This window comes from Oncorhynchus nerka, linkage group LG22, assembly GCF_034236695.1.
Source record: "Oncorhynchus nerka isolate Pitt River linkage group LG22, Oner_Uvic_2.0, whole genome shotgun sequence".
Lineage (NCBI taxonomy): Eukaryota > Metazoa > Chordata > Actinopteri > Salmoniformes > Salmonidae > Oncorhynchus > Oncorhynchus nerka.
The window spans coordinates 93126183-93139672 of record NC_088417.1 but is presented as its reverse complement, the minus strand read 5'-3'; positions in this window follow the sequence as shown (position 1 = coordinate 93139672).

Below are 13490 nucleotides of genomic sequence, written 5' to 3'. Positions count from 1 at the left end.
TGATTTTGTATTTCTGTGTTTGGCCTGGTACGGCAGCTGTCGATCGTTGTCTCTGATTGAGAACCATACTTAGGCTGCCTGATTTCCCACTATGGGTTGTGGGTAGTTATTTTCTGTTAAGTGTTTTTGTTGCACCTTACAGAACTGTTTCGGTTTTGTCGTGTTTTCTCCTTTGTTATTTTTGTGTTCGGTTTAATAAATATAACATGAACACTTACCACGCTACGCATTGGTCCGATCCATCCTATTCCTCATCAGAAGAGGAAGACAATCGTTACAGAACTACACACCAAAAAAGGACCAAGTAGCATGTTAAACTGGAGCAGAGGGTTCTGGACTCCTGGACTTGGGAGGAGATACTGGAAGGCAAGGGACCCTGGGCACAAGCTGGGGAATATCGCCGCCCCAAGGAAGATCTGGAGGCAGCGAAAGCTGAGCGGCGGCGATATGAGGTAAGGCAGCGCAACAGGCACGAGAGGCAGGGGGGTGGCACACGGGGGGGGGGGGGGCACATGGGGAGATTGGCAGAGTCAGGCGATAGACCTGAGCCAACTCCCCGTGCTTCCAGAAAAAGCGTAGTACTGGGCAGGCACCGTGTTATGCGGTCAAGCGTACGGTGTCGCCAGTACGCGCTCATAGCCCAGTGCACTATAGGCCAGCCCCCCGCAAGTGCCATGGGAGAGTGGGCATCCAGCCAGGGCATATTGTGCCGGCCCAGCGTGTTTGGTCTCCGGTACGCCGTTTCAGGCCCAAGGTATCCTGCGCCGGCGCTGCGTACTGTGTCTCCGGGGCGCTGGGAGTGTGCAGTTCGCCCTATGCCTGCGCTCCGCCCGTGCCGGGCGAATGTGGGCATTGAGCCTAAGGGAGAGATGCAAGTGGTATGCACCAGATCTTCAATGCTCACCCACAGCCCGGTTCAACCTGTGCCTGCACTCTGGAGGGTCCGGGCTAAAGTGGTCATCCAGCCTGGAGGAGTGGTGCCAAGGCTGCGCACCAGAGCTCCAGTGCTCCCCCACAGCACGGTCCATCCAGTGCCTCCTCCACGCACCAGGCGTCCTGTAGGTCTCCCCAGCCTGGTGGGTCCTGTGGCAGCCGCACACACCAGGCTGTCTCTCCATCTCCTCCCTCCAGGTTCTCCCATCTGTCCGGAGCTTCCAGAGCCGCCCGTCTGTCCGGAGCTGCCAGAGCCGCCCGTCTGTCCGGAGCTGCCAGAGCCGCAGATCTGTCCAGAGCTGCCAGAGCCTCCCTTCACTCCGGCGCTGCCAGAGCCGCCCGTCAGTCAGGAGCTGCCAGAGTCGCCCTTTACTCCAGCGCTGCCAGAGTCGCCCTTCAGTCCGGCGCTGCCGGAGTCTCCCGTCTATTTGGGGCCCGCTGCAAGGGTCCCCAGACGGAGGTCGGCGGCGAGGGTTGCCGCTCCAAAGGTGCCACTTAAGTGGGCCAAGACTATGGTGGAGTGGGGTCCACGTCCCGCGCCAGGGCCACCACCGCGGACAGATGCCCACCCAGACCCTCCCCTATGGGTTTAGATTTTGCAGCCGGAGTCCGCACCTTTGGTGGGGGGTACTGTCACGTCCTGACCTTAGTTCCTTTTTTATGTCTCTGTTTTAGTTTGGTCAGGGCGTGAGTTGGGGTGGGCATTCTATGTTGTGTATTCTTGGTTTTGTATTTCTGTGTTTGGCCTGGTAAGGTTCCCAATCAGAGGCAGCTGTCGATCGTTGTCTCTGATTGAGAACCATACTTAGGCAGCCTGTTTTCCCACTATGGGTTGTGGGTAGTTATTTTCCGTTTTGTGTTTTTGTTGCACCTCACACAACTGTTTCGGTTTTGTCGTGTTTTCTCCTTTGTTATTTTTGTGTTCGGTCCGATCCATCCTATTCCTCATCTGAAGAGGAAGACAATCGTTACAGAACTACACACCAAAAAAGGACCAAGTAGCATGTTAAACTGGAGCAGAGGGTTCTGGACTCCTGGACTTGGGAGGAGATACTGGAAGGCAAGGGACCCTGGGCACAAGCTGGGGAATATCGCCGCCCCAAGGAAGATCTGGAGGCAGCGAAAGCTGAGCGACGGCGATATGAGTTAAGGCAGCGCAACAGGCACGAGAGGCAGGGGGGTGGCACACGGGGGGGGGGGGGGGACAGGGGGGACAGGGGGAGATTGGCAGAGTCAGGCGATAGACCTGAGCCAACTCCCCGTGCTTACCAGAAAAAGCGTAGTACTGGGCAGGCACCGTGTTATGCGGTCAAGCGTACGGTGTCGCCAGTACGCGCTCATAGCCCAGTGCACTATAGGCCAGCCCCCCGCAAGTGCCATGGGAGAGTGGGCATCCAGCCAGGGCATATTGTGCCGGCCCAGCGTGTTTGGTCTCCGGTACGCCGTTTCAGGCCCAAGGTATCCTGCGCCGGCGCTGCGTGCTGTGTCTCCGGGGCGCTGGGAGTGTGCAGTTCACCCTATGCCTGCGCTCCGCCCGTGCTGGGTGAATGTGGGCATTGAGCCTAAGGGAGAGGTGCAAGTGGTATGCACCAGATCTTCAATGCTCACCCACAGCCCGGTTCAACCTGTGCCTGCACTCTGGAGGGTCCGGGCAAAAGTGGTCATCCAGCCTGGAGGAGTGGTGCCCAGGCTGCGCACCAGAGCTCCAGTACTCCCCCACAGCACGGTCCATCCGGTGCCTCCTCCACACACCAGGCGTCCTGTAGGTCTCCCCAGCCTGTGGCAGCCCCACACACCAGGCTGTCTCTCCGTCTCCTCCCTCCAGGTTCTCCCATCTGTCCGGAGCTTCCAGAGCCGCCCGTCTGTCCGGAGCTGCCAAAGCCGCAGATCTGTCCGGAGCTGCCAGAGTCGCCCTTCACTCCGGCGCTGCCAGAGCCACCCGTCAGTCAGGAGCTGCCAGAGTCGCCCTTTACTCCGGCCCTGCCAGAGTCGCCCTTCAGTCCGGAGCTGCCGGACAGACGGGCGGTTTAGATTTTGCAGCCGGAGTCCGCACCTTTGGTGGGGGGTACTGTCACGTCCTGACCTTAGTTCCTTTTTTATGTCTCTGTTTTAGTTTGGTCAGGGCGTGAGTTGGGGTGGGCATTCTATGTTGTGTATTCTTGGTTTTGTATTTCTGTGTTTGGCCTGGTACGGTTCCCAATCAGAGGCAGCTGTCGATCGTTGTCTCTGATTGAGAACCATACTTAGGCAGCCTGTTTTCCCACTGTGGGTTGTGGGTAGTTATTTTCTGTTTTGTGTTTTTGTTGCACCTTACAGAACTGTTTTGTTTTTGTCGTGTTTTCTCCTTTGTTATTTTTGTGTTCGGTTTAATAAATATAACATGAACACTTACCACGATGTGCATTGGTCCGATCCATCCTATTCCTCATCAGAAGAGGAAGACAATCGTTACATTTTATTTGAATTTCCAAAACACAGGGCCCTAGCAATGACTACGGAATAAGTCATACAGAGCACTGGGGTTGTGTAAAGTATCCCGACATTGAGGAGAAAGTGTTGAAAAAGAGAGTTCATTAATATACCGTTTTTAGAGTAAAAATATCTCTGTACACCAGAGGACGACTCATAATAATGGCTGGAATGGAGTGAATGGAATGGTACCAAACATATGAAAACCATGTTTTTGATACCATTCCATTTACTCCATTCCAGCCATTATTGTGAGCCGTTCTCTCCTCAGCAGCCTCCCCTGCTGTACACATTACAGTGGTAACATAAACCTAGTCAGAAGGGGACTGTCACGCTTGGCAGCTGCGTAAAACCTGTGAATTGAGACAAATGGAAGGCGGGATGGGTCCTCACTCGAACATAACATAAACCTAGGCCTCCACAGACGTTGGCTACAGCTTACTACTTACAGTACTTACAGTCATAGCTAACTATGCGTCCTAGAAACGTTGTTAGCCTATGATAAATGAAGAGCAACAAAATGCCACACACAATTCAGTTACTTTCTTTGGCAGTAAGTACCATAAATAATTTAGTTCCACAGTTGGTAACTACTTGTTCTTAATAAAAATCACTTCATTAATGATACAACATAACATTTAACCAGAATATTTAGTTGCTTACAGTATATTCTAGTAAAGTTATAGAAAACACAGAACCTGACTTGTTCCATTGTGAAGCCAAAACAAAAAATATTAAAGGCCGTAAAGTGAAAAGGACAACAACAACAACAAAAAAGACAATCTGAACCACTGGACTTTAATGGCTAAGGAGAGATACAATGGAGTAGGCAGGGGGAGGCATGGGGAAGCAGGGGGAGGCAGGGGGAAGCAAGGGGAGGCAGGGGAGGCATGGGGAGGCAGGGGGAGGCAGGAGGAGGCAGGGGGAGGCATGGGGAAGCAGGGGGAGGCAGGGGGAGGCATGGGGAAGCAGGGGGAGGCAGGGGGAGGCATGGGGAAGCAGGGGGAGGCAGGGGAGGCATGGGGAGGCAGGAGGAGGCAGGGGGAGGCATGGGGAAGCAAGGGGAGGCAGGGGGAGGCATGGGGAGGCATGGGGAGGCATGGGGAAGCAAGGGGAGGCAGGGGGAGGCATGGGGAGGCATGGGGAGGCAGGAGGAGGCAGGGGGAGGCATGGGGAGGCAGGAGGAGGCATGGGGAGGCATGGGGAAGCAAGGGGAGGCATGGGGAGGCAGGAGGAGGCAGGGGAGGCACGGGGAGGCATGTGGAGGCAGGGGGAGGCATGGGGAGGCAGGAGGAGGCAGGAGGAGGCATGGTGAGGCAGGGGAGGCATGGTGAGGCAGGGGAGGCATGGTGAGGCAGGGGGAGGCATGGGGAGGCAGGGGGAGGCAGGGGAGGCATGGGGAGGCAGGGGGAGGCATGGGGAGGCATGGGGAGGCAGGGGAAGCAGGGGAGGCAGGGAGGCATGGGGAGGCAGGGGGAGGTCATGGGGAGGCAGGGGAGGTCAGGGGAGGCAGGGGGGAGGTCAGGGGGAGGCATGGGAGGCATGGGGAGGCAGGGGGAAGCAAGGGGAGGCATGGGGAGGCATGGGGAGGCATGGGGAGGCAGGGGGAAGCAAGGGGAGGCATGGGGAAGCAGGGGGAGGCAGGGGGGAGGCATGGGGAGGCATGGGGAGGCAGGAGGAGGCATGGTGAGGCAGGAGGAGGCATGGTGAGGCAGGAGGAGGCATGGTGAGGCAGGGGGGAGGCATGGTGAGGCAGGGGGAGGCATGGTGAGGCAGGAGGAGGCATGGTGAGGCAGGAGGAGGCATGGTGAGGCAGGGGAGGCATGGGGAGGCAGGGGGGAGGTCAGGGAGGCAGGGGAGGTCAGGGGAGGCAGGGGGAGGTCAGGGGGAGGCATGGGGAGGCATGGGGAAGCAGGGGGAAGCGGGGGAAGAAGGGGGAAGCAGGGGGAAGTGGGGGGAGGGCATAGGGAGGCAGGGGAGGGCAGGGGAGGCATGGGGAGGCAGGGGGAAGCAGGGGGAAGCGGGTGGAGGGCATAGGGAGGCAGGGGAGGGCAGGGGGAAGCAGGGGGAAGCGGGGGAAGAAGGGGGAAGCAGGGGGAAGCAGGGGGAGGCATGGGGAGGCAGGGGGAAGCAGGTGGAGGCAGGGAGAAGCAGGGAGGAAGCAGGAGATAGCAGGGAGAAGCGGGGGAGTAGGGGAAAGCAGGGGGAGCAGGGGGAAGAGGCTACGTGTGTCTGACCACGCTGAAAATAGCCACTGACATTTGAATTAGCTTGAAACAAGACGAAGTTCGGTGCTGCAGATATTTTGCTCAGTGAGAAAACAGCCAGAGGGCCGGGGAACTGGACTCAATGATTTGATTTCAACAGTGGTGAAAAAAGTACCCAATTGTCATACTTGAGTAAAAGTAAAGATACCTTAATATAAAATTACTCAAGTAAAAGTCAAAGTCAAAATATTACTTGAGAAGGGCCTCCCGGGTGGCGCAGTGGTAGCTGTGCCACCTGAGACTCTGGATTGGAGCCCAGGCTTTGCCGTAGCCGGCCGCGACCACGAGGTCCATGGGACGACACACAATTGGCCTAGCGTCGTCTGGGTTAGGGAGGGTTTGGCCGGTAGGGATATCCTTGTCTCATCGCGCACTAGCGACTCCTGTGGTGGGCCGGGCGCAGTGCACGCTGATCAGGTCGCTAGGTGCACGGTGTTTCCTCCGACACATTGGTGCGGCTGGCTTCCAGGTTGGATGCGTGCTGTGTTAAGAAGCAGTGCGGCTTGGTTGGAATGTGTTTCGGAGGACGCATGGCTCTCGACCTTTGTCTCTCCTGAGCCCGTACAGGAGTTGTAGCGATGAGACAAGATAGTAACTACTAACTATTGGATACCATGAAAAGTGGTAAAAAAATATATTACTTGAGTAAAAGTCTAAAGGTAGTGGTTTGAAATATACTTAAGTATCAACAGTAAAAGTACAAATATTTTCTAATTCCTTATATTAAGCAAACCAGACGGCACCATTTTAGTTTTTTTAAATTTATCGATAGACAGGGGGACACTCCAACACTCAGACATAATTTACAAACCAAGCATTTGTGTTTAGTGAGTCCGCCAGATCAGAGGCAGTAGGGATGACCAGATCAGAGGCAGTAGGGATGACCAGATCAGAGGCAGTAGGGATGGCCAGATCAGAGGCAGTAGGGATGACCAGATCAGAGGCAGTAGGGATGGCCAGATCAGAGGCAGTAGGGATGGCCAGATCAGAGGCAGTAGGGATGACCAGATCAGAGGCAGTAGGGATGGCCAGATCAGAGGCAGTAGGGATGGCCAGATCAGAGGCAGTAGGTATGGCCAGATCAGAGGCAGTAGGGATGGCCAGATCAGAGGCAGTAGGGATGACCAGATCAGAGGCAGTAGGAATGACCAGATCAGAGGCAGTGGGGATGGCCAGATCAGAGGCAGTAGGGATGACCAGATCAGAGGCAGTAGGAATGACCAGATCAGAGGCAGTGGGGATGGCCAGATCAGAGGCAGTGGGGATGGCCAGATCAGAGGCAGTAGGGATGACCAACGTTGTTCTCTTGATAAGTGTGTGAATTGGACCATTTTCCTGTCCTGCTAAGCATTCAAAATCGAACGAATACTTTTGGGTGTCAGGTAAAATGTATGGAGTAAAAAGTACACTATTTTCTTAAGGAATGTAGTGAAGTAAAAGTAAACGTTCTCAAAAATATAAATAGTTAAGTAAAGTACAGTTACCACAAAAAAATACTTAAGCGGTATTTTTATATAAGTACTTTACACCACTGAATTTCAACAATGATTAACACTCAAGTAATATAGGTGGTCAATCTGACCCCGTGGTCAGGTCTCAGGAGTGGACCCCTGCACCAGCATCACAAAAACTTGTAGAAACAAAGGATAGAAACAAACCTCAATCAATAAAACGGCAATTACCATTTATGAAAATATAAATATGGTCTAGACGAGCTATATTAAATTAAAGGGATATTTTACGTGTGTATAATTTTCCGTGAAAGCAAAACGATGTCTGCCAGAGAGCGACGGTTTAAAGTATCGTGTTTTCTAAAAGACGTCATAATCCTCTACAGCTAATTGCTGATGCGAGGGGAAAGAACGCTTCTGTTTGATGAAGTCTGGATCAAACTGCCATGTTGGAAAAAGCTCATGGGTTTCATTGTTGAGCTTACTTCATTTTTTATATTGTCATTGAAGTGGCTGTTAACATAAGTGAGCCATAATGTAGCTCTACAACTATATGGTGTTGAAGATCACAACCCATTCTCTCTGAGCAACGTCGTGGGGGGGTTTTCAACACAGTGACCGACTGGCATCATCACTGTCTCTTACTACAAGGCATTAACCCTTGAAGTGTTAGAAATTGGTCAAATGTCAGCATTTGCAGGATGTCAATTAATGTATTGCCTGAAATTCAATTGTTCATTTGTGAATCATTTACAACACAGAGTTACTACTACTGAGGCACCACATAGTTCTAGAAACCTGTAAGAATTCTGTGTGGGAATTAAGTTCTGTCTCTTTTATAGACTATAGCAGTATATTCTGTCTGTGTAAAGAAACCTTTAGATTGCTGAGTGAACAAAGTCGCAAAGTAAATTGGCTAGCCAGAGTTAATTAGTGGAAACTCCTATAAAGGAAGCAGCAGCCATTATTTCTGTGATAGCAGTGGAAAAGCTGTGTACCCATAGCGTGTTCTACAACACAGCATGTCATATATCACACGTTTATGGGCTCATGATAAACAGAATTAGAGCAAGCAACATTCTCAGATGTGAGTGAATGATTTATAGAGATGTTCTTTTAAGTTTCTAACTTTACTTTATGAGTGTAACGGCTCTCGTTGGTAGAAGGAAGAGTGGACCAAAGCGCAGCGTGGAAAGTGTTCATGATACTTTATTCAAAAACACTCAAACAAAAATAACAAACGCGAAAACGAAAGCGCACATTTCTGTCAGGTACAGACACTAAACAGAAAACAAGATCCCACAAAAACCAAAAGGAAAATTACAACTTATATATGATCCCCAATATATATGAAAATGACAACTTATATATGATCCCCAATCAGAGACAACTTATATATGATCCCCAATCAGAGACAACTTATATATGATCCCCAATCAGAGACAACTTATATATGATCCCCAATCAGAGACAACTTATATATGATCCCCAATCAGAGACAACTTATATATGATCCCCAATCAGAGACAACTTATATATGATCCCCAATCAGAGACAACTTATATATGATCCCCAATCAGAGACAACTTATATATGATCCCCAATCAGAGACAACTTATATATGATCCCCAATCAGAGACAATGATAGACAGCTATCGGAACCATGTGTGGTTCCCCTCTCATGGCCAAAAACAAAGAAATAGAAACAGACTTTCCCACCCGAGTCACACAAGGATCTCTAAGGTCAGGGCGTGAGCCAATCATTTGTCTGATTTAAAACATAGGCATCTTTACCACAGACTTTACATATATATTTTTGTTTTGTTTTTAACTTTCAAATAATCTTTTGCTTATTCCTTGTACTTTTGAACCTTCGTAGCATAAATACCTGCCATAATCACGTTGATTTATTTCTCTCCAGACCAGCTTTCTTTTAAAGCGCAATGAATGGTTTGTTTGATAGAGAGGAGAGTTAATATTACAAACAGGATATAGTTCAAAATAGGATTTATTTTTTATTTACCAGTGAGTGTTAATAACTCAGTGTCAGTGTCAAACTTACACAAGGTGATGGTAAGCAGTAATCTTAAGAGAGACTAGGGTCGACTTTGATAATAAGTTACATGCTTTGATGCATCTTTGTATGAGTTTATCAACAAAATGACATTATTTTAACATAATAATCAATTGACAACATGACTTAATGGTACTCATGACTGTTCAAAAGTATCTTTAAAGAATACCTAACAACTGTTAGGCCTATATATGAGGTAGTGTCCTCATGGGGCCTGTAACTACACGTGGGACAGGGCAGATATACTATAGACAACCAAGGTCCAAAATAGCTGGTTATAATTTCTACCGAACAAGCAGTTCATTATAGCACACAGAGAAGACGCTGACTGCTGATATTTCTGTTTGTTTAAACTTTTACTCGCAGTGAAATGACATTAATTATGGTTTGTGGGATGTTGGTGGTTTGGGGATTATGGAGTCTGTGTTAAAGGGCCAGTACAGTCAAATGCATGATTTTCCTGTGTTTCATACACACTGAGTATACAAAGCAAGCTCTTTTCATGACATAGATTGACCAGGTGAATCCAGGGGATTATTGATGTCCTTTGTGTTAAATCCACTTCAATCAGTGTAGATGAATGGGAGGGGACAGGTTAAAGAAGGATTTTTAAGCAATTGAATGTGAGACATTGAGTGTGTATGTGTGCCATTCAGAGGGTGAATGGACAAGACAAAAGATTTCAGTGCCTTTGAACGGGTTACGGTAGTAGGTGTTTGTGTCAAGAACTGCAACGCTGCTGGGTTTATCACGCTCAACAGTTTCCTGCATGTATCAAGAATAGTCCACCACTCAAAGGACATCCAGCCAACTTGACACAACTGTGGGAAGCATTGTAGTCAACATGGGCCAGCATCCCTGTGGAACGACAACTTGTAGAGTCAGTCAGTATTAGAAAGGTGTTCTTAATGTTTTGTACAGTCAGTGTACAATGGTTAGATGTACATATACAGTGCATTCGTAAAGTATTCACACACCTTTTGCAGTGATTACAGCCTCGAGTCTTTTTGGGTGTGACGCTACAAGCTTGGCACACCTGTATTTAAAGAGTTTCTCCCATGCTTCTCTGCAGCTCCTCTCAAGCTCTGTCAGGTTGGATGGGGAGCGTTGCTGCACAGCTATTTTCAGGTCTCTCCAGAGATCAGGTTTAAGTCCAGGCTCTGGCTGTTCCACTCAAGGACATTCAGAGACTTGTCCCGAAGCCACTCCTGCGTTGTCTTGGCTGTGTGCTTATGGTCGTTATGGTCTCCCAGTCCTTGCCGCTGAAAAACATCCCCACAGCATGATGCTACCACCACCATGCTTCAACGTAGGGATGGTGCCAGGTTTCCTCCAGATGTGACACTTGGCATTCAGGCCAAATAATTATATATTGGTTTCATCAGACCAGAGAATCTTTTTTTCTCATGTTCTGAGAGTTCTTTATTTGTCTTAGGCAAACTCCAAGTGGGCTGTCATGTGCCTTTTACTAAGTAGTGGTTTCCGCCTGCCTCTCTACCATAAAGGCCTGATTGCTGGAGTGCTGCAGAGATGGCTGTCCTTCTGGAAGGTTCTCCCATCTCTACAGAGGAACTCTGGAGCACTGTCAGAGTGACCATCAGGTTCTTGGTCACCTCCCTGACCAAGGCCCTTCTCCCCTGATTAGTCAGTTTGGCCGGGCAGTCAGCTTTAGGAAGAGTCTTGGTGGTTCCTAACTTCTTCCATTTAAAGAATGATGGAGGCCACTGTGTTTCTGGGGACCTTCAATGCTGCAGACATGTTTTGGTCCCCTTCCCCAGATCTGTGCCTCAACACAATCCTGCCTCAGAGCTCTGCCGACAATTCCTTCGACCTCAAGGCTTGGTTTTTGCTCTGACATGCACTGTCAACTGTGGGACCTTATATAGACAGGTGTGTGCCTTTACAAATCATGTCCAATCAATTGAATTTACCACAGGTGGACTCCAATAAAGTTGTAGAAACATTTCAAGAATGATCAATGGAAACAGGATGCACCTGAGCTCAATTTTCGAGTCTCATAGCAAAGGGTCTGAAAACTTATATAAATAAGGTATTTCTGTTTTTATTTTTAATACATTTGCATGCATTTCTAAAAACCTATTTTCGCTTTGTCATTATGGGGTATTGTGTGTAGATTGATGAGGTTTTATTTAATCCATTTTAGAATAAGGCTGTAACGTAACAAAATGTGGAAAAAGTCAAGGGGTCTGAATACTTTCCAAATGCACTGTATTTGATCCTTGATGAAGATGAGCAATAACAGACTGTATAAAATAAATAATACAAATACTGAGCTATATTCTCACAAAAAAAGGAAAATTATATTACTTTATACCAATACACTTGCTCAGAGAAAGAGATTTTGTTAAACAACTAATAAAAAAATTGAAAAAAAGATAAGTGTCAGAATTCCTGCCTCCCCTTAGTTCAATGTTCCGGCACCCTCCTCTTGCAACGATAATGGCCCTGAGCCCTTTCTAAAATGTTTTATGAGATTGGAGAACACATTGGGAGGGATCTTAGACCATTCCTCCATACAGAATCTGTCCAGATCCTTGATATCCTTCATCTGCGCTTATGGACTGCCCTCTTCAATTAAAACCCCAGGTTTTCGATGGAGTTCATGTCCGTAGTATCAGATATGAAGGTAAGACCCAGATATAGACAACGTCGAATTAACAATGGTTTAATAATCCAACAGGGGCAATAGACAGGTCAAGGCAGGCAGGAGTCAGTAAACCAGAGGTGGGGCATCGATACCGGATGGCAGGCAGGGTCAGGGTAGGCAGAGTGGTCAGGCAGGTGGGCTCAGAGTCAGGACAGGCAAGAGGTCAAAACCAGGAGGGCGAGAAAAAGAGAGACTGGGAAAAACAGGAGCTAAGACACAAAAACACTAGTTGACTTGACAAGCAAGATGAACTGGAACCAGACCAAGAGAGAACACAGGTATAAATACACAGGGGATAATGGGGAAGATGCGCGACACCTGGAGGGGGGTGGAGACAATCGCGAAGACAGGGGAAACAGATCAGGGTGTGACAGTACCCCCCGTCTAGAGGCCGGCGGTGGAAGTCGGAGATGAGGGCTGGGTCCAGGATGTCTCTGGCGGGGACCCAGCTCCACCTTTCCTGCCCTGTGGTTGAACACTCAGGAGGGCTGGGTCCAGGATGTCTCTAGAGGGGACCCAGCTCCACCTTTCCTGCCCTGTGGTTGAACACTCAGGAGGGCTGGGTCCAGGATGTCTCTAGCGGGGACCCAGCTCCACCTTTCCTGCCCTGTGGTTGAACACTCAGGAGGGCTGGGTCCAGGATGTCTCTAGCGGGGACCCAGCTCCACCTTTCCTGCCCTGTGGTTGAACACTCAGGAGGGCTGGGTCCAGGATGTCTCTAGTGGGGACCCAGCTCCACCTTTCCTGCCCTGTGGTTGAACACTCAGGAGGGCTGGGTCCAGGATGTCTCTAGTGGGGACCCAGCTCCACCTTTCCTGCCCTGTGGTTGAACACTCAGGAGGGCTGGGTCCAGGATGTCTCTAGTGGGGACCCAGCTCCACCTTTCCTGCCCTGTGGTTGAACACTCAGGAGGGCTGGGTCCAGGATGTCTCTAGTGGGGACCCAGCTCCACCTTTCCTGCCCTGTGGTTGAACACTCAGGAGGCATCTCACAGTGTACACCGGATGGCCATTGATGGCCACCAAAAATGTTGTTGCACGAAGGCCAGGGTCCGACGAAATCCCTGGTGACAGGCAAGCCTGGAGGAATGGGCCCACTCCGGGACAGCAGAGCGGATATCGTCAGGCACAAACATCCGGTTTTCTGGGCCCCCCAGGGTTCGGCTGGGACTGCTGCGCTTCCCGGACCTGTTTCCCTGTACCCCAGCTGAGTGCCGTAGCCAGGCACGAGGTGGGAAGGATGGTCTCTGTCTCCGGGGTGTAAATCGTGGGGTTATAGCTGTGAGACAGGGCATCTGGCTTGACGTTCTTGAACCACGGCCGGAAGAGAGGGAAAAGTTGAACCGGGTAAACAGCAGGGCCCATCTCGCTTGCCTGGAGTTGAGGCGCCTGGTGGTGCGAAGATACTCCAGGTTTTTGTGGTCGGTCCACACAATGAACCGATGTTCCGCCCCTTCTAGCCAGTGCCTCCATTCCTCCATCACCATCTTCACCACGAGAAGCTCCCGATTCCTCACATCGTAGTTCCTCTCCGTGACATTGAGGCGGTGGGAGAAGAAGGCGCAGGGATGCAGCTTAAGGTCCAGGGCAGAACGTTAGGACAGGACAGCCCCCACTCTGACATCCGAA